Source organism: Gambusia affinis, linkage group LG24, assembly GCF_019740435.1.
Source record: "Gambusia affinis linkage group LG24, SWU_Gaff_1.0, whole genome shotgun sequence".
Lineage (NCBI taxonomy): Eukaryota > Metazoa > Chordata > Actinopteri > Cyprinodontiformes > Poeciliidae > Gambusia > Gambusia affinis.
The window spans coordinates 7468852-7495651 of record NC_057891.1 but is presented as its reverse complement, the minus strand read 5'-3'; the positions used below and the strand labels follow the sequence as shown (position 1 = coordinate 7495651).

The 26800-nt window shown below is 37.9% G+C and overlaps 1 long non-coding RNA gene across 1 annotated transcript in view; it reads right to left on the bottom strand.

The window, feature by feature from the left end:
• Nucleotides 1–8426: 8426 nt before the first annotated feature.
• The window catches only part of LOC122827189, a 42705-nt gene continuing 24331 nt past the window's right edge, over nt 8427–26800 (bottom strand). Inside the window, exon 4 of the long non-coding RNA XR_006369984.1 lies at nt 8427–8533. This is a non-coding gene — a long non-coding RNA (uncharacterized LOC122827189). The remainder of the gene's footprint in view (nt 8534–26800) is intronic.

Here is a 26800-nt window from a genome sequence, read left to right as displayed (position 1 = left end):
ACCATTTTTCACTTCAGATTGTAATGGAAGGTTTTGAAAAAGCCAAAATGGAAGAATACTGCAGTCAAATCTGACACACAAATCGAGCAATTAATTCAAGGCAAAGCGACTGCATTGCTTTTGACACTGATTTCAAATACAGAAGTGATTGTTACTTCAGCAATCAAGATAATATAAACATTGGCAACAAAATAGAGACTAAGAGGATTAATCTAAACTACTCGATAATATTACTCTCATGTCCTCACAGTGTTTTCTTCTTCACTGTGTAATATACCTGCAGCTTTGTGTATTGAAATCGTGACCTAAGAGGATTGCATGTTGGAGCTGTGGAGAGATTTCTCTGCCAACCTCCAGTTTGAGTCCAGAAAGTCTGCATTCCACCATTTCTGCAACTCCACTAATCCTTCAAGTCTAAAGAAGAAACTACAAGTAGGAGAAACTGTTTCTATTGATTTTCTGGCATTCCTCCCATGTCAAATGCTGGCTCTAAAGTTTATACCAAATAGCCCACGCACAGAAACAGGTCAAATTGTCTGTCAGTCAGTATATTTATAGCTGCAGGGTAAATGTTTTTACATTTATGTAGCATTCAGGGCTGTACGGGTAGAGGCTGAAGTCGTTTTTGGAAGTGTTGGGGCATTTCAGAGGATTCCAGGAAACTAATGTTACTAAATATGTGTCACTAAGTTGTTGAGGTTTTACATGAAGCCTCATTTTGGACTGAAAATTACTGAGAGTGGCAACATTTGTTCTGTGGTTTCATAAGGTTTATAAGAATTTTCTCAGATTAAATGTCATTTAGTCTGAGAAAGGTGGCATGGTACATTCTTGTCCCACGGAAAGGTGGGTCAGGTGTTGCAGAACTGGTAAGTGCACTTCTAAAAAATATATTTTTAATAAAAAAAGCTTTTTTCTGGTGTAATAAAGACTAAACAAGATGCAAAAAAATAAAATAAAGGGGATTGTGGGATCTCAGTTGTCCAGTCTTAATGTTTTTGGTTACCTGGAGAAAACTTACAAAGCTTTCCTTCAAGGTATTTTGTGGGTAGTAAAGCATGCAAATGGAGAACCTGGGTCATATTCAAAGACTGTTCAGTCACAGCAAACACTGTGTTTAAGGCAACACCTCAAACACACATATTTTATGCATGACCTCATGAAAAAAAGCTCAAGAAATTAGTCAAAATATCAAAAAACAAAAGAATAAATAGGGGAATTCAAACATCTGGTTCATCCTTAGTTTGAAGCTGCCACATTCATCCATTTAAACAATTCTATGCAAGTATAGACAACTTGAGAATGCTTAACCATCATACTACACAGGAGTTAGACAGGTTCTATGTCCAGTAATGAACTCATTTTACTGTGAGATGTGTGCATAAAAGAAAAACATCTTGTGAAGATGTCATCATCCACAAAGAACTATGTCATCTAGCAAGGTCACGCATAGAAGAAGCCACTTCTCCAAAAAAATTTAAAAACACAAATCATAGCCTGCCAATGCAAATATTTTATTTTTGAATACACTATCTGATTAACTTAAATTGAAGTGCTCGGTCATAAGAACCAGGGTTACGTTTGAAAGAAAAAGAGGGAAGCTTGCAAGCCTGAGGTCACCACCCTTACTGTCAAGTACGGGAAGGCTGTGTGTGCGACTCGGTGCACGAGGAACTGATGTGCTTCACTAAACAGATGGTATCATGAAGAAAGAACACGATGTGGAAATACATATGCAACATCTCATTTGCTCTCAAAGCCAGCAGTCTTGAAAACAAGTGGGTCTTGAGCAAGCGGCCAACAAACCTAAGTCAGTTTACACCACTTCTGTCAGGAATAATAACTGACCCAATTTATGAAACGTAAAAGGAAGTCTTACTAAATACTGAGGAAATATGCGTCAACTTGTAATTTTCTACATTATTCTGGCATAAATAGGCTATTTTGATAATCTCGCCAAAAAACAAGAACATGGGTAATAACTGTGGATTGAGCTGTTGGGCCATTACTTCATTCAAATTTTACTTTGGAATGACAAGCTGTACCAGCTAAGATGTTGGTGAAAAGAAACTTTGTAGACATGAACTCAAGTGATCTCAATTTCCAGTGTTTGTGGTCTCCAGGTGACAGAGACTGTTTCTCACCACATTCACCTCTGGAAACAGTGAAACAATGACGAAGAGTCATACTGCCCTCATTTATTAACTAGGGAGTTGAAACTGCCCAGTTCAACATTAGTCAGAGCTCATTGCTTCCTCTTTTGTTTCCCAATGAGCCACTACTTGGATAATCTGTTCTTGTTCCTGTAATAGACCACTTCTGGCAAAATGAAGGGAATTATGCAGGTATGATGAGATTCAACCTGATGTCACTGGTGATATCATATGGGAAGTGGCGGTTGAGTCGTCATTGCACTGAAGGTTGATGGGAAGATGGGTAATTCCCTTTTATAAGCGTTTTACAATTTTGGTGTATGACAGGAATCCATCTGGTATTATTTCACTGGAAAGGTTGGTGGATGAACTATTTTGGACAAATGTTCCCAGTTTTCCATTTTTTCCTAATGAGTACCAGATTTAACAGTTTTCTTTTCTCAGACTAAAAGAAAGAGATTTTAGAAAGTCTTTAATGCAACTTTTAATGCACTGTGAGCAAAATATATAAACTGCCTGCATGTTTCGATTCTTAATTCAAGAATTTTCTCAGAAACACCGTAAATATTGCTATCCGTCTGTTTTCCTCTAAACAGCAGAGTGGTTAAGTGACTCCATTAGAATGCTGATTTTCCCTGAGAAATAGTCTCATAAACAACTGGAGGGCACAGCAGGGACTGGGCAAACAATGAACAATGTGTGTGAGAATGAGGAACTTCACGTACCACAAAATACTAAAGGATTATTCCTGTATGACACACAAAGCAACCTACAAATAAGCCGAAGAGGAACCTTTATTAAACAGTAGTGCGTAGATGCTTACGTTATCAGCTGAACCTGAAACCCTGAGATCTGCACAGCAGGGCTGCTTGATTCACAAAGCTAAACATTAGACATAATGAGAGCTTTCTGCATGTATGGAAGCACATTAGTCATGAAAAAGCGTTCTTTTCTAAAGCAATTGTTGTCTCAAAGATCATAAAGATAATGAGTGACTGCAAAAAGCTGCTGGATGCCGAAAACTACTTTCCTTGATTTGTTCTCCAAAGTAGGATTCCCATGAATATATGGTAAATGCTACAAATGAGGCTGTGATTTAATGGGGGGAAATGGTTTATAGTAAAGTTGTTTATCAATGACATCTCTTTAAAGGGAGACAGAAATGAGTAATTAAATCTGCAAATATTACTCAAAATAATGTGAAATTTACAAAAGAGAAATTGAAAATGTCTAGTTGTTTTATAAATAAGAAAAAGTTCAGCAAACGACCGTCAAAATCATTTACCTTTCTAAAAAATAATCCAAAGGTTGTATATAATTTCTCTCATACTTTTTATATTAATAGATTAAATAGCTCTAAAACATGATATTTACATTTGAATAATATGAAATTACCGAATGATTTTCTAAAAAAAAAAAAAAGAAAGAAAGAAAAGAAAAAATATCCCTAAAATTGGTCAATAAAGCAAGATTATGACGGGTATAATTATGTAATCTATATGGTAAATTCTTTTTATTTGGGATCCATAGAATAAACAACGTTAGTAAACAAATTCAGCAGTATTTTTAAGAGTTAGCACAGAGTATTACACCTTATGCTCTTTCCAGAGCAATCCAAGCATAACAGATGTCAACTGATGTACTACAATAAAACTTGATTTTAGTCCCAATACACTTTTATATGTGGTCATTTTCACTTCAACTCATATTGGGTTTCAACAATTAATTTCTTAATTCTAAGCTTTTGCTTTGTGCAAATTCACAGCGCGTGAAGCTATTTTGTGAACTTCACATGAAGAAAGTGAACAATAGACCAACAACGGTGCCAACATTGTATTTATTGCAAAGATCCGAGTTCTCTTTGAGCCTGGCAGCTTTCTAAATAAATATACTACCGATGTAAATCGTTCAAATTTGCGCTGTCTGGCAAAATAGTGACACGAAATGAGATGAAATAAACAACATTAGCTAGCTGTTGGAAAATGTTCTGAAGTAGAGGACTGAAAAGCAGGCAAGGTCTGCAGGGCAGGTAGGTGAAGGTAAATCATTTATATTGAAACCAAACAAAGGAGGCTGCTAGGCATAGTGTCCACAAACACACTACAGAATGATAGACTGGTCATGTTAGCAAATAAAAACAGGACTTGAAATGGAGATCACTCAATGTAAACAGGATCTGTTTCAAATACTTTATTCTATGCACCCATTTTTATGTTATTACTTTTACTGGCACTGTATCACTGTTTGAAAGAATATCACCAGTCTTAGTTTCTGTGTTGTTCTTGTTAGAATTGGATTTATTTATAGGACTGTTGGGCATTCTTTTATCCGACTATTGTGATTTCTAAATCAAAACAAATATCATTCCTTCAGTTCTAATGTTGAATATTGTACTTTTTGAATGGCCTTAAATGAAGACAGAATAGCTTAAAAATATTAAAACGTAACACATTCTGCCTTTCCGTTGTTTTATAAAGCGTAACGCAAGTCATCCTGAAAAGCAGTTTTCAAAGTAAAAGACCTTTTTCTTTTCACACTTTTTTCAATAAATTATTATTTATTTGTTATTATTATTATTGAATATCAGCTGTAATAAATAATATATTAAGCTGGGAACAGTCAAAAAGCAAAATGAAACATATGATCTCTAGTTGATGGAGATTGTTTGTTTTGGAACCTGACATGTTTTGAAGAATTTTTTATTTTTTTATTTTTTATTTTTTTGTCTATACCAGAAAACTTAATGTTAGAGAAGCAATTAAGAGGAACTGATGAACTATTTAAACTGGAAAGAGAACACGAACATTACATCCTCATTTATCAGTCATTTTCATTGAAAATACACTTCAGTCTGTTCCCAAGAAACAAGAGAAATTGATGTTGATGTTTTTGGGGGTTTATTTTACATAGTATGAAAATCCCTTTATAACTCTTACATAATTTTAGATGGAAAGACGATGCTGAGACTTTTCAAGATGGATTGTTCCCTGCAATCGTTTGCTCATAAGGGAGAGTGCTTGGTCACATAGATCATAAATATAACACTGTTGGCCAAAAAGTGAACGGAAAAGCTTTCTTTGGTATTTGTGAGCAAGTATCCCAAGTTGAAGCTCAGAAGTTCAGTAAACTCAAAACTGAACTTCATAATACTTTTTCAATTTCTGCTTCTTTCCAGTGGAAATATATTAAATTATATGAAAACATACATTGTTAGTTTTCTTTCAAAGCAACATAATTTTTGGCTAGAAATGTAAAATTTAAATTTTAAAAATAAACATGAGAAAAAAATTGTCAACAATGTAACTTTAAGCTATAGTAGTTGGATTTGCTATGATCTGGGATCTGTTAATGCAGATCCCAGATCATAGCATTAGTTTGCTTTTCTAAAGTCTTATATTAAAATGAGACATCAAGACACTAATATTTTTACTTCATAGTAAAAATCAAAAACAAATGTGAAAAATATTCAGCTTTCTGTAAATCTACATGCTTAGCTTTTTGTAAATATGTATATTTGTAGGACATGTTTATTTTTTTAAATGTTCTTACTAAGAGTAAAGTGGAACTGAAAGAAAAAACTTATCGTTTGTGTGTGTATGTACTTTGAGAATAAGCCCTATTAAATCCTCAACTGTCAAAGCGAGTACAAAATATCCCTCAATGTGGTAAAAGATGATGCATAGTGGATACTTGAGGTGGAAGATTATAAAATTGGACACAAAACAGCCAAAATTACAAAGGGTACAAAACGGCAAAAGTACCAAATGATCAGAAACCCTTAACCACACTGCTTGTAAATATTAAATAGTCCCAGTTAAAGGTATTTTGTTTTGTTTTTTTGTCATGTTTCAGCATAATTTTGATTGGTGACTAAAAACAATAACAAGTACGCTCATTTATTCTACGAATGTAGCAAATTTAATACTGAAGTCAAAGACATGTTGAAGTTTTATAGAGTCGATGTTTCCTTCAAACAGGGAAAAATTATAACAACTTGTCCTTTTGCTTGGCCTCCCAGATTATAAATGTTTTGCCAAGATTAGCAGAAGCTTCTTGAGATGTGGTCACTCCTTACGTAACCTGCTGCATTCAGCAAAAGAAGAAGTTCCCTCAGTTCACCATTTGATACATTCGTTGTTGCGCTTTTTTGCCAAGAACCTCAAGTTCTGGGGCCTTCGTATTCCTCTTCTCTTCTGCTCATCCAAAACTAGCGAACACCACAGCTGGCAGATATAAAGAAATTACATAATCATAGTTGACGCTATTTATCTCTAGGCACGGATGGACGAGATTAAAGCTTTTAGTTTTACATATGTTTTATTAATATAGTTAATGAGCATGAATGCATCTCTAAGCGACTCAAAAAGATTTTTATTCGAATTTTCAGCGCTCAACACAACTGAAGCCCAGGATGGCCTTCATGTAACACTGCTACGGCTAATCAGGGGCCAACAATTCCCAAAGACAGATACAGTCTAGTTGGCTTTATAACTCTCACATCTACCAGGAAAAAGAAGGTGACCCCTACCAATCTGCTGAGTCTATATGAATACATGGCTCATTATTCCATTAAGTTGCAGCTCAGCCATGTAATATTCTTAAGCAGCTTCACTAAAGTGTCAAATATGCTTTTTAATAGACTGTTATGCAACGCAAAACCAAATTTACGGGCTTGTTATGATAGGTTTGATACGCAGCGCAAGATGTAGCGCCGGGCAGAAAGCCTCGTTCCTTCTCATGCTTGAAATTATGTGAGGCATTTGGAAAAAGGAACCAAAATGTGTCCCGGGTGGATCCAGAGTGAGAAAGGAGTATAAACTCTTACTTTGGAAAAACACAGAGCAAAAATGACTCGATTCGGAGAGGAGCACAACAGATCGCAAGTTATCTCTGAGGGGTAAACTTAGAGCAGATCAATGATATTAATCGGCTCGCCTAATCCCACAAATTAGTCATCAAACTTCAATGAGACCAACTGAGAGCTGTGTAAATGATCTTGATCTGTTAAAAGGATAAGTAGCATCCTTTCCTGCATGAAACTGTGTAAACAAGAGTGAATCAGAACCAGGAAGCTCATCAAATTCAGGTTAGAGCTGTTCTTCTGTCACGTGTAAACACAGTTATGTAATCGTTTGGCTTTGGATGACAAAAAGTTAAAGGCAACGTTGCAAATCTCACTCCTCTCTACGTCAGCACACGATCCAAGTCACAGTCAAGACATGGAGAGCTAAGGGATCAGAGATGGAGCCGCTGCAATTGCCAAGGAAGACAACAGTGCTGCTAAACCACAGTTTGAGATTGAACATAAACAAATGAGGCAGCGGGAGCCCAAAGATTACGTCGGCCTACAAAGTACAAGAACTGTGAGAGTCAGTGACAGAGTGGATGGACTAAGAGGAATGATTTTCCACATTCTGCTTTTTTCCGACTCATTTAAGTCGTGTGCTCCAGTGCTTGTGGTGTACCTTGGTTGTCTGTACATTCTGGAGCTATCCCCCAGTCTAGAACCTAACAGATTGTTGGCTCCTATTCTGGCTCTTTTAAACTCTCTGCACATCTCCTCCATGCTTTCCGAGTCACATATTTTATCTCCACATGCTCCGTCTTGGAAAGAGGAAGATAGTTCTCTCGCCTCATGTGAAGAATGACGTCCACCAAGGTAAGTTTTCAACGGCCAGCGAAACAGGAGCATTTAAGGTTTGCTGTATTTACAGATGAAGCTAACAGATGATACAAAAATCTTATAATGAAAATGGCATTATGTAATATTTTCCAAATAATTTATCTGATGTTTAGAGCCATTAGACACCAGGTTTTGTTACAGGAAATTACTTTTTATTGTTGTTTGTCAAAATGGGTACAAAATATCTGAGGTAGATGAAAATTGGTTAAAAGTAGGTATGAAATGTCCCTTTGGTAAATAAATGTCAAAAACCAAACAATCAAAACTGGAAAGCATAACAATGAAATCATTTTATGCTTATTACATTATTTATAGGTTTTTGTGTAAAATTTTGGGGAGAAAAGTAATGCAAAGGCTTGAACTCAAAAGTTTTCTCTAGACTACAAGCCAAGATCTCTATGAGCGCCAGTCAGCAATCAGTGCAAATTGTTCATCTCTTTGTGCTATTCATCAAACTGCTCGCCGCCTTTGCACACAAGCTCAGAATAACACTTTTCTACACGCAACTCGGCCGGCGATGCCGACTGTCGAGGCCGAGTTTCCTTTCCTGTAAGACACAGAGTCCCGAGGCGAGGCCCACCTCCCCTACAGCCAGGTCCAAGAATGCAAGGTGCAAGGGCAGCAATTTCCCCCTCTCCAGCGGCTGTCCTAACACGCCACACACAGAGGTTGTGATTATGGCTGGAGAACATTCCCACTTTGGAACGATAGAGGGGGAAAAAAAAAAGAAATGTAATGAGGCTCAGTTTAGATAGAATCTAAAGATTTTTAGTTCACTCGCTGAAATATGTAGCAACGCTATAACCTTGGAATGGCATAGCCAGTGATACACTACACTATGTGTCTAAATATAATTCATTTTTTCATTGTTGTGTTTGTCCAGGTGCATAGCGCCAGACGATGAGGCATTGGGAGGAAATTCAAAGGGGTTTACGGGGGGTCTTGTTTCTAAGATAACACAAAAACACAATTAACCTCTATGACACATGAGAAGCACTTCCTGAGCCTCCGCTATACTAACAGTTTTCCCTGCCAGACAGCACTAGTGAGGGGTTCTATTGTAAAAAGGTGTGTTTATTTTAGCACAGGCTCACCTATTGAATAGGACCTCTCTCCATCCTTGCATTGCACACAGAAAGAAGAGATTTTGCAGATGAAAACTTAAACACATTCCAAATCACATTTGTCTGTGGAAAAAACATAAAGTACAAAATCCACCTTGAGCCCCCCAACCTCAAAGAAGCCAAATGTTATTTTGGCAAATTTGAAAATGGCAATTGTTTCTGCACATTCCTGAAAAAGTGCTACAAAATAAGCAAGGGGACCATAACATTTCATTCAGCGGCGTTGGAGTGGGTGCAAGAAAAACAAGCACATGCCAGCTAGAATATGGGCAGCAGGTAGAAAACAGGCCTTTGCTACTTGCTGTAACAGATGGCTTCACTCTTTGCAGCTCTCAATTTTATTGTTATAAGAATAAAACGGGCATAAAAATGTAAATAAAAGGCAACCAAGTTGAGTGCCTGATGATCATATCCAGCAATCACTTCGAAATGTGATTCTGCAGGGGACGTAGTGAAAAGTGAATATGTTTTTAAAGGAGCAGTTCAGATTTTTGAGTTGATTTTGAGTGTTCATATTACTCCTGGAGGTTGTGTAGGATTTATAGTGGATGCTACTATCCGTAAGATTTCAAAGGTTGCAGTGAGGCACTTTGTTTTGCTACTTAATTTTATGTAACAAGTAAGATTTTATTTTATTTTTTATTTACTGGTTTGAAATTAGAGACATGACCTTGCTAAGCTCCTTGTTGTGGTGTTAAGAGGTGCATATTTATTTAGTTGAAATAAAATATCCAATAAAAATAACCATTCAGGAGAAAAAGCAACTCCAGCTCAAAACTACTTGACTGGTTTTATTGACGGATGTTTGCAAAGCAACCAATCCAGAAGCACCATTTGTTTTCTTCGCAGTGATTGGCCTATCCATTAAACTGTAGACTGTAGAAATTGTTAAAGTAGGCAGTTATAAGCCTTTCTTGGGCAGGTTTCATGTGTTTGGGAATTTATAGTATTTTATACTCCCAGTGTTTTCCTCGTGAACACTGGGAGTTCACTATGCATAAACCACAATGATGTTTTTGAGATTAGAGTTACTTTAAAATGGCACAAGCCTGCTTGGTAATGGTTCCTCTTGGACTATTCATTAACTTCATGATTCTGGTCTAACAGACCTGGTTTTCTGTAAAGCCATTAGAGTTATTTACTGCAGAGAAGATATTGCTGCCTTTAACATTTCACCATAACCTCACTTGAAACATTTGAACTCTTAATCCTGGACTTTCTTATCGATTTCCTCAGAAATCTGAATTTAATTCGCTGTGGCATATTTATTTGATCTAATATGTTTTGTATGAAACTTCAACATCATCTATCTTTTATGACATGTGGCTGCACATTTATTTTTCCTCTAAATTGCACCTTCTGACCTTCTTAGACACCAAACCGACTGTTTGTGGCTGACTGTGGTGTGTAGCGTGTAATCAAAGATGTGTCTTGTGGAACAGACAAGTGCCCACCAACGCATGCAAGTGTGTCTTAATCTATGTGTGCAAGTAGTGGGTGCTAGTTTTACTCAGCTCCATCTGTTTTTGTGCATGTGTTTTGTTTTTTTTTACAATAGGAACAGATGGGGAGATGAAGCAACAGCCAAACAGCTGGGTTTACACCCTCCGCATTTGGTCGAGGCTTCAACACCACATGTCAGCAGAAACAGCTGGAGGTGTCACCACTGAGATCAGCCAACTTCTGCGTACATCCACCTGGAGGAACAAGTACTGTTGTGGACAAAGAGCGATAAATAGTTTGTCCATAGTGCCTAATGCAAAATATAATTAAGAGATTGGGTTCATGCTCATCTGCAGAACATGTGACTGGGAAGAATGAAGCACTTAAGATGAAGATTGACAGTAAATGATTTTCCTTAAAGGTAAGGGGGACGACCGTGGCGTTTCACCACATACAGTGGGAGGGAAACAGTGTGAGACGTCCAGACTGGGTTCATCCTCCCCTCTTCTTAACTCTGTGGTTGCAATTTCCCCTTCTTTATTGTAAGCCGAGACCAGGCATCTCGTACAAAAACACTCCATCTGTGGGCTTGGAACGCACTTTGACGTCAAAAGGGTTTTCCCATGAGGCCATGGGGTCCCTTCTCAGCAGGGCCTGCCCACGTCAACAGAAGTAAGAGCCCTCAACCTGTCCCACAACTGTCCGATTACGGTTATTCCCTGGATTTATGGATTAAACTCCTATGGGATAAGGATTAAGTCTCCACACACCAGTTAACAGATGTAGGTCTCTGTTATTTTTACATTTTATTTCACTTATGGACTCAATTATCTATATAACAGACACTGTGGTTTGGTATTAACAGTGTTCATCTGGAAGAGCGCTGTGAACAGCCCTTAGCTATCAATATTCATTTGTGTTTAAATTCATACATCGATTTTCCTTTAACATATACTCACAGGCCACTTTATTAGATAAGGCCTCCATTTTACCTTCAGAACTGCCTTAACTCTGTGTGATATAGCAGCAATAAAGTGTCAAAGATGAAAACCATCCCAAATGAAAATGTGGATAAGGTTTTGTAGCACCAACATATTGGATTTGTTTTTCAGAAACTATCGCTTCTTTTGTTCTTTTTGTTTTAAGTTTAATGAGACTAGTAAAACCTTTGGTTAACTTGATGCATTTCTATTTGGCTAAATATTCATCCTTTTCGTAGTAAACTATTAAACACAAATGTAGTTTGATCATTAATCCATCTGTTTGATGTCTCAAGGGACATACACACATTTCTCTGCACGGAACTGTGCAGAGAAATGAGCCTTTATTTTTGGTCTAATCAGGTGGACCAGCTCTGTTCAAAATTTCTCAGTAGTTTTCTAAACAACCTTTTGTTTTCACTGTTTTTGCACTGTGATTATCTTAAATATCTTTCCTAGCACTGACTCTGCCTCTTGTTAGCTTAGACCCTCCTCCTTCACACACCTGGAACACACACACACACACGCCCCCACACACACGCACTCCTCCCTCTTGTTCTCTGTGGAGTTCTTGGAAGAGGCACCGGGAAATTGTGGACACAGTGTATACTTCGAAACCACCAGCAGCCCACTGCCTCCTCTGCCTCTGTGTATTTCAAACTGGTGGAAATACTATGGGGATCCCATTAAAGCCTACTGGTGTTCAAATCTTTTCATATCCATCTTCATTGACCATAATATTTTTAAGGCTCCGGTATTTCCTTCATCCTAGTTCCTGAGTTTTCATGACTTGCTTTAAGGGGTTTGTTTATGACCAAATTGAAGAAGCTCTACTATAAACGCATAAAATATTTTAAGTGGTTACCTATTTGCATAAGTTATGAAACGTTTTGCTTCCCCACATATTTTGGATGCATAAAATCCCTGCAAATGCGACACAATTTAACAATAGTTTCTTATAAAGACATATCCCATCAACAAATTGTGACAAATGATAGATTAAAGCAAACTCTGGTGACCACATTTTGATGGTAAAATCCTGATATGGACGTCTTCGTATGAGGTTTTCTATGGACTTTACTGCCTTTATTCAACCAAAGGAAATATTGATCATGAAACAAGACAACTATTCTTATTACATAAGGTTTTATACTGGAAGGTGTTCAAAGAAGATCAAAGATGGCTTTTGAAAGCAAAAAAATATCTACCATTGTTATTTAAATCCTATAAAAATATCAATTGAAATATCCAAGACAGAAAAATCTTAGGGACGGAGAGGAAAATCTTCTATGGCATGCAGGCAGAAAGGTTTCAGATTATTGCTGTCTGCATTAGCCAAACATTGGCTTTCTCAAATCACTGTTTTCAGTCAGATTTTCTACATTTATGGATATTTTTCTGAATGCATCATCATTCTCATATCTGCCATAAACTGCAGGGTCTTGCTCCTGAAGGAACTATCAAGGAAAGCTCAGTATCAGAGTTGCTATAGGGAACTACAGACTGTGTAAGGGATGAAACCACACTGCCCCCTGCTGACGTGCGAAAGAACATCTACTAAACAAGACCACCGGTATTGTGAAGGTTTCATATAAATATATTAAATACCCCTCCTAATCGACAGCTTGCTTTCGACTTTAAACAAATTCAGGGACATCCAGTGCTAGCATCCTCCTTTCTGCTTTAGTCTTAAATTTTACATGGCATATAAATCATCACAGCTGTTTTTGGAATCACTTTCTATTTCTTTAGACTGAACTAAAATGTGAGAAATTTTAACCCCTTTGAATTATTCTAGTGCATACAAAGCTGTAAAGAAACATTGGTTGCAATGGAGCATAAGAGCAAAAAAGGGTTAAAAAAAAATTAGCACAATATTATTTTACAAATATCTTTCCACTGCTTGTGATCTTTGACATAATAACATACAGTGAAATTGGTGGTTTACCATGACAAAAATGGAGGAAAAGATAGACATGGGGTTTGAAAAAGCACTATAATCTCTGTGAAGTTAATTTATAAAGAGTCGAAGAGAATGTTTCCCAGATTGTTTGATGCTTCTTCAATCAATTATCTTGATGCTTTCATGTTTGACCTTCACAATTCATACCAGATCTATCGTACATGCAGAAAATACAACTCCAGCCGCTGCTGCTTTCTTGAACAATGCTCGGTTACACACCAACGGCAGCGAGGCGCTACTCACCAGTTAACATCACCACAATAACCATTAATACCATGGAAGCTCAAAACATACTCCACACCCAAAATAAAAGACTACACATGTCAGCTACAAACACACAGCTCCGTGCAAAAGTCCTAATTGTTTCATTCAACTCTGTGTGGACACGTCTTATAAAAAACCTAAATTCATTGGGTTTTTTATTTTTTATTTTTTACCACTGGCTCATTATCTGGAAACATGAAGACTTTTCATTTTATGGTAATGAAGTTTGTTGCCACTTCAGGCACTTTGATTTGGATAAGTTGTTTAAAAGCCATTTTTTTTCTTTTACATAAAAGTTGGGATAAAAAGAATTTTTCACCATGAAGCTAGTGTCTATCGCCCATATGGGAGCCACAGCTGCTCCTTATGCAAACCAGCTTTTTTAAATACAACTACGCCTCTTAAATTTTAGTCTGCCCATTCATTCTCTCCATCTAAGTTTCCTTTCCTCTCTGTTCCTCCATACCTCTCTGACCAGAGGGTGAGTGGGTTGGATGTGACTGTTAGACTCATAACAAGCCAGACAAGGAAGCCTGTGGACAAGTTCCTGCTGCGTCGCCCACCTTCTGATGACTTTACAATGTGACAAAACCACTCATCCTTGTTTTAGTGAGAGGAAACTTGTGTGGTGACATGCAGAGAAGCAGCCAATGACAAGAGATGAAATATGCTCAGAGTAATAATGTCGTGAAGGAGATGACGACTACATAGATTCAATTTGGAGCAGTCTGGGTGCGATTCGTGTATATCCGTATTTCTGATGCTCCCGTTGACTGAGATGCAACAAGAAGGTCCAGGAAGCCAAGCAGCAGGTTGAACTTCCTTCCTTTTGGAAAACCCGTCATCACATGGACTCACTGACGAGCTGAGCAGGCATCAGGAGCTGCTAAAGCCGCCCTCTATGTTTTATGTCTATTTGTGTGTAGATATTGGTTTCCATGTTGGAGCTCATGGACATCTGTTACCCTAATAAACATTTTGTTGCCAAATGAAGGCCCTTTCACTGCTCTGTTAAACTTCAAATGAGTTAAATTCCACTCAAGATTGTTTTTTGTGTCCTTCAAAAGGCTATTTATTTCTGTTTTATTAAATGAATATTATATTAACCCACAAAATATCTTTAGCTATGCAATATAAAATAAATTTCAAGCAATGTTTCACGTGCCTCACAAGAAACTACATATTTTTCTTATATTGTTATTGTTTGCATTTATATTTTTTATTCACCCCTTTAAAACAAAATCCAAACACCTAAATGCCACTTTTACTTTTAAACTACATAGCTGCAATGAAAAACTGTACAACACTGCAGGGGTCTTGCTGTGGTCAAGCCAACAAGAGTACAGAGTCGTATCCCAAGTACAGAGGATTGTAGATCTCTCTGTCTGCCTTGATTTGTGCAGTGCAGGGATTTTGTCGTGAAAAAAAAGAAATAAATAACTGAGCTCTCTTAAATTCGACTCAGCAAAAATCCAATTCGGCATTTCCTTCACGGTTCACGAGGAGTTTTCTTTCTCCTGCTCGACTCCCAACCCATATGTGGGACTTTTTTGGGTCAGGGCTACAAAAATCTGGTCTGAATGTGATGGAAGTTGGCCAGCTGACCCGTTTTCCATCTGTTTAGATGTTGTGGTCGTCATAAGTGCAGCAAACCTGATTGCCATTTTCTTCAACTTCATGAACTCAACGACCTCCTGTTGGAGCTAAGCTGAGCACATTATCAACTCATTTATGAGAGAGTGATTCCCCGGAGAAGGTGATCTTCTCCAGATATTTGGTTCCCTCCTCTCGCAAGTCTTCCACCGTTTATACCACACTGATGAAGATTGATTTGTCTGCTTGGACTTAAATGAGCTCCTGGTCTGGCCAAGTTGTTTCACATCAAGGCTCAGTCCAACAATTTGTGTCTTTGCAGACTTTTCTTTGCCTTGTGGATATAATCAGAATAAGGAATGTTTTTTTTTTTTTTTCCTAATCCAAACGGCACTGTGGGGAGTTTATGCCTGATCATGAGTCACTAACAGGATGGTGACCTATTGACCGTAAGTTAGTAGGTTAGGTTGTTATCTGCTCCACAGAGGGAGCGGGTCTGGATCTGGCAGAAAAGGCAGATGAAAAGGCATAAGGAGCAGCTGTGGCTCCCATATGAAGGGTCTGTTTCTCTTAAAAATATTTCTATTCAGTCAACCAGAATTCATCCCTTCCACATCATCCTTCTTATCTCGCCATCTCCAGCCGGGGATACCCGTCTTTTCATATCCATGTCAAGAGAGAACTCCTTCAACATTTCATGAGAGTTTTGACTAAGACAGACATGGCGGCCACATTAACGCAAGCGAAACTGAGCAGAACTCAGCAGTCTGTCTCCTGCGCTGACACAAAACTCTCATGTTGCCAAGGCTCATTACAGGCTAAAGCAGAGGCAGCAGCAGATCAAGGGAACTCCTCGGTGGGTTAATTTCCTTAACTAACTAAATCTCCTACAGAAAACTGATCGGCTTTCACTCCATCTAGACTCTGCAGCCACAGAGCCTACTGCTGAATTCCACATCTTCGCTTTGAAGTTGTAGAAATCAAAGTGAACGTCACCAGAGGAACAATACCTTAAAAAGGCATTCATAAGGGAGATAAGGTTATCGAATGAACTGCAATTTCCTCGTGAAAGAGATACTCCAATCCTTTGAATGATGCCCCTGTATTGTTTTAAGGAGACATACAGTATTAAGCCCCGTTCTCACAAGTTCATATCATCCTGAGGTCTTAATGAAATTCTATTTAATACATCAGGATTACTATAAAAGCCCATCCTCAGAGCTGCTCATCTTGCAGTGGATTAAAGGTAAGTACACTGACACTTCACTCTCTCCCACAATGTGTGTTACCTTGCTTTTCGAGGTATTTTGTGGGGGGTGGATGCAGAATGGAGACTCTTTAAGTTTGTTTCCACCCCTGACAATCTGATAGTCTTTATTTGAATGGGGATCAAAATTGCAACAATTCTTACATTTTTAACTGGTGTGGTTGACTTTCACACTGCACTGTACCAAACCAAACCCTTTGAGCAACCTGTTCACCCCTTCACTCTGCAATGGTACTATACTTACTATAGAACCACTGACAGGAAGGAAACAAAAGAGATGAGCAGAACTGGTGTCTTTACGGGGTTAAATACATCTTAGCAGCATTCAGCATTTACTTATACTATCTTTGTCACAAACTAAACTTGGTTTCATGATCTGAAACATTAAAAAGTGTTCAAACAGCCAACACAAAAGAAATCTGTAAGGAGGTAATTACCAACACTGCTTCAATGTTTATTTCTGCACAAACACTAAACAATATTAGATTTTCTGTGTCCTGTTCCTCTGACAGTGTAGGTGCGATATTACCTCAGAGAGTGAAGCAAAATGATAAAATAATTTAAAGTAACTAGGATGGCATGGTGGGTGGTGCTTTTCTCGAAATTATTTTAACCTTAAAGGCCAGTTGCTGAGTCACAGTCCAGTTCTCGCATTTCCTGTGAGGAGTCAGGAACTTGGTTTATATAACCTTTTATATACTTTATAGCTTCTTTGTCTGAATTAATTTCCTTGTTCCTGGCACACACCCATCCACTCACACCACTGGTCAGGACAACTCGTGCCCAAGGGTCAGTTCAACCTCCACCTGACAGCTCACAGGTCTTTCATGCTTTGTCATAATTGCGGCAACCAACTTCCTGCATGACATGCAGGAATTAGTCGTTACCGCGTGAGAAACAAAAGGAAGTCAGGGTGTGTTTGGGGTGTAAACATGACATCAGACTTCCTTTAGCATTGAGATAAGGCAATATGCTTTCCTCCTGCGTCATTGTCACCCCATGACAAACTTAACTCTGTTTTCCGGCGGTCAACATTGGGCTTTGATAAGGTTGATTAATTAACAATGTAAGAATGAAAATAGAAAAGGACAGAGTAAGAATAGAGCTGAAATGAACGGACAATAAGAAGTTAAATTTATACTAAGAGACATTAGTTTCCTCTCTGGGCTTTGAAAGCGTCTGATCTGGAGCTCAACTTTCAGACAGTAAACAACACGTCCCCAAAATGGGTCAGCCTTCTCTTTAAATCAGAACTTGCTTCAGATGATTAGAGTTTTATTAGTAAAGGCAAAAATCTGCTGATCATAGGCTCTCTCCCTTAAAAGACTTAAATCCAAAACTTCTTAAATGTTACTCTCTTTTTTATTCTTTTAAAAACACAAAACAGTAATATTTCATTGAAAGTGAAAAGTTTGGCAGCTCTTTGTTTAAGAGCTCGAGAAGTGCCAGAGCTGGGATTTAAGAATTTCCAAAGGAATGGCCTAAAATGGGGAACATGTCGGTGTTGTTAATGATTAAAACTGAAATTTCAAAGAGGAAAGCACCACAAGTTGAGCGCGGTGTTCCATCAACACTTTTGAGATCCAGATCGTAACATGAACCAAAAGCTTTTATAGCACTGATGCTAACAGATTGCCGGTTTTGCAGACAGCCAAAGTTTGCAGTGAATGAGATTTAAACTCTTTATAAAAAGGCAATAGGAAATTTAATTTGTGCCAAAGCTAACAGCTGGCGCTCTGACTTTTCATAAACTTTCTTGCATTGTGTTCCTAAGTCGGTTTTCTGCATGATGCAAGCAGAAGAGGACGAACAATCCTGGGTCACTGTCTTACTGGAAGGGTTAGTCGTAGTGTTAGCTTAGCAGTTGCATTAAGTCCTTACATCGCCAAATCCACAGCATCCAGCAGGATTATGCTATGGGTTGTTTTCTAGGAGTTGATACTTTAGCATATCAAGAAATTGCTGATGATTTCATGCTCCCGTCTTTGTGGGAACAATTTTTGAATGGCTCTTTCTTGTTCCTGTATGACTGTGCATCATTATTTATGGAGCTCACACAAAGCCATAAAAACATGGCTAAGGAAGAAATTTTACACAGGACACAGAGTCCTGACTCCAACCTAACAGGACATCTTTGAACTGAATGAGAGTGGTGTATGTGAGTACCAGGCTTTCTTATCCAACATCAGTGTCTGACCTCAAAAATTGCTTCTGGAAAAAAGGTCAAAACTACTCAAACATTCCTGAACTTTGCGGGCCGCTCTGTTAAAGCTTCAAAGAGTGATGTGACATCATGTTAAATTCTAGCAATGGGATGTAACTAAAGCATACATAATTGTGAGATTTCTCTTAAAAAATGGTTTTGTAAGATAACACCATTGTACTGTTTTTCTTTATAGCCAAGCTATTAGTAACAAGTTTTACATCATTGGAAAAATGTTTTTGATCACATGAAAGTTTAATAATAGAAATTAGCCTTTCCAAATGACACCGAGGACATGTCATAGTTATTGTTTGTCCACAGGCACAAGGTCCTTGGACATTGTTCTGCTTGCCCTTGCAGCTGAAAATGAGTAAATCTATTGAGATAGGCAGAAATAGCATCCATATGGTGCTTATCTGTGGCAAAAGCAAACAATGAAGCCATGAAAAGTAACAGAGATTAGGATCTTTGTTGACAATAACAACAACCCAGCAGGTAACTCCACTACTGGCAAAGACCTTAGTTTCAACTTTCATCATCTAATCGGTGACCTAATGCAGCAAGATCACTTCATCATGCTCCAAGTGGTGATACAAGATAACATTGCAAGGAAAACTTTTGGGTTCTGTACATCTGCTGTGTGGCATGTTACTGCAGAAGGCCCAAAACAGCCAAGGTGTTGACAGCCCTCCTCCATCTTGGCATGTGCTATATGGCAGAGGGCTCTACGCCAGCTCTACTGCACATTCTGTCCCGTAAGTGATGTCAGAGAGAGTGGCACCGCTCGGAAACAGCAACTCCGTAACAACCGGGAAGCTAAGAAAGAGCCACCTGTTGCTTAATGTCACTCAACTCTCTAAAAAGGCTGGTTTCTTGCTCCAAGTGGCCACTCATTTTATATGAAATGTGACAGTACAGAGGAGTCCGGTCTGCAGCCCCAGCATTTTACTTGTTACAACTCGTATCCCAAAGAAATTTTCTGTTCTTTATTTTAGCTTTATTTAAGCTCTTTATTTTCAGAAAATAAAGAGGCAACAACCAAGGAGGCTTGGGAATTGAACACAGAGATGAAGTCCTTCAAGATTTCTCAAGTTGCACAAATCCAAAACAAAGGGAACTGCTGCCTTTTAAAGTTCTGATAGGTTCAGAAAGAGGGTCTCTTGTGTGGTGTAATTTGAGCTTCAAAACTTGGATGGGACATGAAGTTATAACTCCTCCACAACAATCAACCTGGTGGTAATTATCCTTGATGCAACCCAGGAGTCTAGTAGCTGTAAGAGATGATGATGATGATACAAAATACAGACAGCACACACACACACACTATGAAAATATGATACACCCCACCTACACACACAAGCACAAACCCTCAAACGCACTTTCCCTGAGTCAAAGAGCTCAAGTTTGATTCATGACAGCATTGAGGAGGAAGAGGAGGGAGGTCACTTTCACCCATCAGTCAAAGGTGATGAGAGGAACAGCTGTCAGTAGCTTCCGTTTTGGCTTTGTAAATCCTGCTTTTTGTTTGCAGGAAAAGGCTCGACAACTCCTAGGTGGGGTGACGATAAAGAGCAGACAAAGTTACACCTCGAAGATACAATGATTTTTATTGAACCGCATTTCTACTCTACTAATTAACTCACTTCATGACCCATTTGTTGGCAGTTCTGGGTGGGGGTGCTTCATGTGGAGGATGCGCTGGGTGGGGATATTGGAGGCGTACTCAGCTGTTTTGGCATAGCAAGGCAATTCCTTTTTTCCCTTCCTCTTCCTATGGTTTTTATAGCCTATTTACTGCAGGACCTGAAAGATCTGCACTCAACATTTTGACATAGATACCTACAAGAAAGTAAACTCCAGCAGGGCTTCAAGGTTGGACCGGATAAGCCAGAGGGCTTGCACATTCTAGGAGAATTTAACACCCGTATGTTGCCTGTTAAGTACTGAATGCTACACAAGTCTGGTTGTGCTTATAAACGGTGGCCCAAGCAGTTTGAGGTCAGTGATGGACTTAACTATATCTATCAACAACGTAGATGAAAAAAGAAAAAGGGTTGTTATGTTGAAATTGCCTTAAAATCATGCAAACATGCAAACTGTTAACAACTTTACTGGTTAAAACACAGTGCCATGTTCCCAACAAATGTCTTCTGGTTTTACCGCTTTGTCAAACTTAAATTATCTTTAAACAATTTAACATCTAAAAAAAAAAAAACTTACAATAAGCAGGTTTCAAATAATAATTTCATTTTTCAAAGGGGTGACCAAAGTGATTATTTGTCTCCCTTATTAAATCATGAATTAATCACATGAAAGCTGAGGCCTGATTTATGCTGTAAAATCCAATTGAGCTCATTACTTGAATAAAGGTTATATCACCTGAATAACATCAAGTTCACTGTTTGGAGACTGCTTCATTGTCTATAGCTCTCCACAGCATTTAGTAGTAGAACAGCAGATTAACATCATGTATGTCCAGTTGATAAATCAGGAGTGACATCTGATGTGATGCTATCGTGCCAATATGAACTAAAACTGACACCTTGTCAAATTTATGCCATGAAGAAATAAGGACCTTTAAAGGCAAAATAAATCTACTGGAAAGTGTAAAAACAACAACAAACAGTGAATTAATTTGATTCAAAGTAGTCTGAATTGCCAATCCTTTTTTAAAATGCCTGCAAAGAGCCTTTAACTGGACTTCAAAAGCACAGTGATAACGGTGATTTATTGAGGTAGTAAAAGGCTGAAAGCTAGCTATTGGCAAACTAGCAAGCAAACTGCCAGTTTAATTGATTTTAAAGCTCAGGCAGAATCAGAAATCAGATGAAAAGTTGGCACAACTGCAAAAGTTACCACACATCATTCTATGAATCTAAAATAGTTCTAGGTATTACTTATTGTGTGCACAGCTCAAAAACCTCTTGTGTTTTAAGTCCATTGTCTTGCATCAGATCATTCAAAAGTGCAGAATCAGCATCCGGTTCTCTTCTAACAAAGCTTATAAAGTGCCAGTGAATTACTATGCAGCACATCTGAAAAACATTAAAGAATTAGTTGAGCAGGGAGATGATTCCTTTAACAAGTTATGGTACAATCTTAGAGCACATGCAAGGTAAAAGTACCACACACATTGAGCTGCAACACTCTATTCATTAAAGACCACTTTTACTGTATTTTAGTTTCATTAGACTGACTTTTCATGCATCAGTGCACAGTAATGGAGTCTTAATGTTGTCTGTGAAAATATAGTTCTCCCAGTTTGAAAGAAGCAAAGCTAAAGTCCTTGATTTGCACATGTGGAGCATGGTTTATGACATCGCTGAATAAGATGCAACGTGGAACATGTGGTGAAGATATTAAATGGTCAATAATGATGCAGAAGTTTACATAAAACAGCTGCATATAGAACTTTTATTGTAGTCAGAATGAGTTTAAGTCATCGCTGGAGGGTAACTTTCATTGTAGAGCATGGCCACCCAGCCTTCAAACTGAAGCACATTATAGTATCCCACATAAAGTCTGTTCATATGTACCTGAAGCCACTTCACATGAGAGGTTTCTAATCCTTGCTGGGGATTACTAAACATTTTCCAGATTTATGAAATCCTTATTTTTATCATCATGTAACAAACAATATTCCAACCAGCCTAATGATATGTGAAAAAGTAATTCCCTCCCATGTTACAATGAAAATGACCTAATTAACCATATACTATGGAAATCTGAGGTCATCTCCTCTAATCACATTCATAATTGGGAAATTCAAGATCAGTAGAATCAAGAAATCACTTAAATAGAGTCTATCTGACAACATGACAGCAAAAATTCTCTAGGATGTATAATCATTAGTCTTTTACCTTAAATCACGGCATATCTGGGTTACGCAGCTGAACTTCGTCAAAGTTCAGACCTTAAACTGTCCATCCAATGTTTTAAACTCTTCCAATGTGGCTGAAAGAAAATCTATCCAACACAATTCAACATTGATGTAAAAGACTGTTGTTGCTGATTATGACACATTAGTTTGCATTTTCACAGTCAGACAGGTTTGGATGGTAATATTGGTTATTAATAAAGGAGCTGATCTTGGAAAATATAGTTTTAGTCCAGAAGCCTGAATGGTAAAACAGTTTGACAACAGAACTTTTACTGTAGTCACAATAAGTAGAATAAAAAGTTTGAGAGAGTACAACAGAAAGTTTTATCTGGATCACATGAGAGTGCTGATAGAGTAAGAAAAAAGTCAAATAAGAGCAAAAGTCAAATCCATGCCCCGAAAATCACGCTGTGATTGTTGTCAAAACAGTGGATCTCCATGTGTCCTATAAGACTTTATGCATGAGTGCAATAGGGAGGGGGGAGAACTATGTGTGGCATATCTGTGTTTGTGGGTCAGCAGGGGTGTGTATGTGTGTGGCCCAATGTCTCCCAGTCCATTTTGTGTTTGTTTTCCTTTTGACATCTTGGTATTGGTAAAGTGTGCCATTCTGCAGGTGTCTGGCTCCATATACTTCAGAACAGGTTATGGTTTTGACTTTGATTAGCCACAGTGTCTGGACCCAATAAGGCCTTGGTGTGTTTGTGCAATGATTCACCACCACCTCTCTGTGCCAAATTCCCATAAATCAACATTCATGGTTGTACATTAGGCTGTCCAAGAAAAGCCAGAGACGAGACTTTTTGCATTTTACAATGAATAAAATAAAACATTACCTGTCAGGCTAATTAATGGAGCTCTTTCTTCAAGCTCCACATATGGATGCATTTTACTGACTGTTTTGCACAAGTGCAAAAAAAGAAAGAGAAACTGGTGCACAAGAACATTTTGTATTTCTATAAACTTTCTTTTCACGGTGGCTCAAAGCCAAACCAACGTCAGTGGAAGAAGAGAAACGTGGCTGGACCTGAAGTCCAGCCACCACAATCCATCAATCAAATTATTAGATAGACTAAATTGCCAGGTAGTTTGGATTTTATTATAAACACAGTTGTCTTCAGGTGTTTACATGGACATATATTGACCATGAATGTCCTGCATTTTGCATGATGCAACCAAGCCAATCACTGATTTATAACAACTATGCATTCTGCACATACTAATATTCGATTAGAAATTCTTTAGCAAACTAAAATGCTTCTAATTAGTTTTTCCATTTAAATTAAGTCTGTCTCACAGCCAACTAGAATTAACCCAGAAGCTTGTTGATATCAACACATATGGTATTGTTGCATCTTACAAAGGGACAGACTACCAAATATCAGTTAAGATGTAAGATTTTAATTAAACTCATACGCTTGAAAACAGAAAATCAAAAAATTAAAAGTGGTGAATGGAGTTCTTGTTTTTTGTTCTACCATAAAAAGAAAAAGGTAAAGGTAAAGATTCATTCCAGTGAAGAAAAAATTCAAACAGAGTTCAATCAGAGATAACCTGGGCAAATTTAGAGTATTATTAAGTTTTCTCAAAACTTGATAAACTGGCAAAAAACTTTTAGTCATTGTCCATTTACTATCCACAATTTCCAATTGGTTTATCTATGAGAGCAAAAATGTTAAATGACTTCTTTACAGTTAAATACAGTATGTTAGTTTTCTGCACCCAGTAATTTATCAATAATTTATTCAATAGATGTAGACTCTGAGGTGTTTGTTCAGGATGCTTCCTATTTGACGTCATTGTTTAAGTGTCTGTGTATCTCAGTGGATGAATACCTCCTGCTTGAATCCACACTAAACATCTTTTGAGAGGAGTAATTATTCCTGTCAAGAGAGATTATGTGTTTGCTCCACATTTTAGTGTCATCAAAATTGAAAAACACAAACAAGATCACATGTATTTGAGGAGTTAAAGGGGTTTTTAAAACCCCTTTTTTCCCCCTAATATGTGCCAACCAATTGTTTTGCATCTTGATGCTGGAAATAAATCCTCACTATCACTCTGAAGCCAGGAAAGTTTTCCCCTGACTGCAGGCTTTGTCTGCTCCATGGTGCACTTTGAGGCTAATTGGCTTTGCAGATGGCTTTTCCCCATGGTGACCCACATCATCAGCAGTCTCAACAGACAATTTCCTTAAGCTATGATCAAATAAAATCTCACACCTGTGAACTGTTCTGGGGTCTCTAAGGAAGAGCTCTTATGAATTGGCAAATTTTAGACTCCCTATGATCAATTGACTGTATGAAGTCACTCAGCTCTTTGGTTACCTAACAATACTCCTAATTGGTTGGTCGCCCCACGTATGTCCACTGCATAGGAGCAGGTCTGTGTTTAAACAAAAACCCAAAACTCTGAGCTTCTATCTAAGCAAGAAATTGGACCAAACCAATTTGCTGTGCCTAATGTGCCTTTTGCACTATATACTACCCTAAGCTATTCTCTTTTTTGGGGGGTGAATTTCTTACTGTTATCTGTTGCAGCCTTTTCTTTTTGACCTGCTTCCAAACTTTTTGCAACAAATGTTAAAAGGTGTGCATCAGAACTTCTAAATTAGACGGTCAAACTGGCCTGACAATTGAACAAGCGTGTGTCCAGGATGTGTGGGGTCTGCAGCGATGTTTAGTTAGTTATTTACCACTGCTTAACAGACTATAGCAATAAACATCACAGTACTAATGTAATCTGCAACTATCCTAAGGGGGAGTGAACACTGTGCCAAACCATAATGTGTTAGTATTGGTGTATCAGAGTAGCGAATGTGCGCCAGTCAAAGTTTAATGTGGAAGAAGAGGAGGAGAAATTGGGAAACGGATAAGAAATGCAGCTGGGCTGTGATCTGAGGAGTAGATTCAACAGTACCTACAGCACTACGTTTCCCTGGAGAGGTTTACACACTGCAGACAGCGGGGAGCAGATTGTGTGTATATGTTTGCATTAATCCTCCGAGACACCCTGTCTGTTTTCAAAGGTTGTCTCCATCTATGATTGTGTAAAAAGTAGGTCAAGATGTTATTGTGCTTAATGATGTTTTGTCAGAGCTTAGTATTAGGTTACCCAGGAGGCTGTTTGGGAAGCTTGGCAAGGACTACCAGAGCACAAAACTGTGAAGTATATATAAATAAAAACACATAAAAACAAGCTCAGACGCCCACAGACTGTAATGCTTCACTGCCACGTGAAATAGGCCAAATAGTACAGTACATAATAAAATGCAAAAGAATGGGCACAAATTCAAATAGGTTTCATTTTTTGTCCAGAAAAGGTACAGGGAAAGAGTTTGTTTTTCTTTTATCTGTATGAATTAAAACAACAACAAAAAAAGATTTTGAAAGTAGTTTTTACAAAACACTTCCAGTAATCCATAGCAACGCAGCTTGGCAGAAACTTTGCTAAAGGCTCTATATTTTTTGTTTAGAGATTAGATATGAAAAACACAATAATGACTATGTTCAAAGTTTAATGGCTTTTTAATCCCTTCTGTTTAAAATCTGACTGAAAATGTTGCAATTTCTAGTACTTAAACTCCACTGAGATCAGGGAAGTTGAACTGGGTTAAAATGGTAGACCATTTAAATTTGACTGTTTTAATGGATATTTACAACAAAACAAAGGATTTTTTTTGTGCGTGGTAATAATTAGAGCATTATCAACTTCAACATTCAACCTCACAATGAATCATCTTTATTACAATAACATCTAGTTCAGCCTGTTACACTGGACAGATTCCATATGAGTGAACATTGGGATGACTTACGGTCATTTTCACTGCATTTAGATGCCTACTTTCATTAAGTTGCTTATATACGATTGGTTGATTCACCACATGTTGCAACAAGTAATTCACAAGGGTATACCTAATAAAATGGCCAATGAGTGTATAAGGAAAATTACTTTCTATAATGTTCTCTGACAGCTTGATTAGAATTAGAAATGCACGTTGGACATACGTTGTGCATATATTTGTGTCGTAGTGATTTAGTGCAACAGGCTTCCACACCCCTGAGAGCTTTAAGCCCTAAATGTAAAATCCACTCCAACCCCAACCTTAAACCAAACCACAGTGGCTAAAATATGATCTCCTGCAACTCAGAAGGAGTCAGTAGTAAAAACATCAAAATGTCCAGTTCAGTAGTGTTTTATACAGAGGGCACTATCACATATATTCAGTATAAAACGTCCAGAGACTG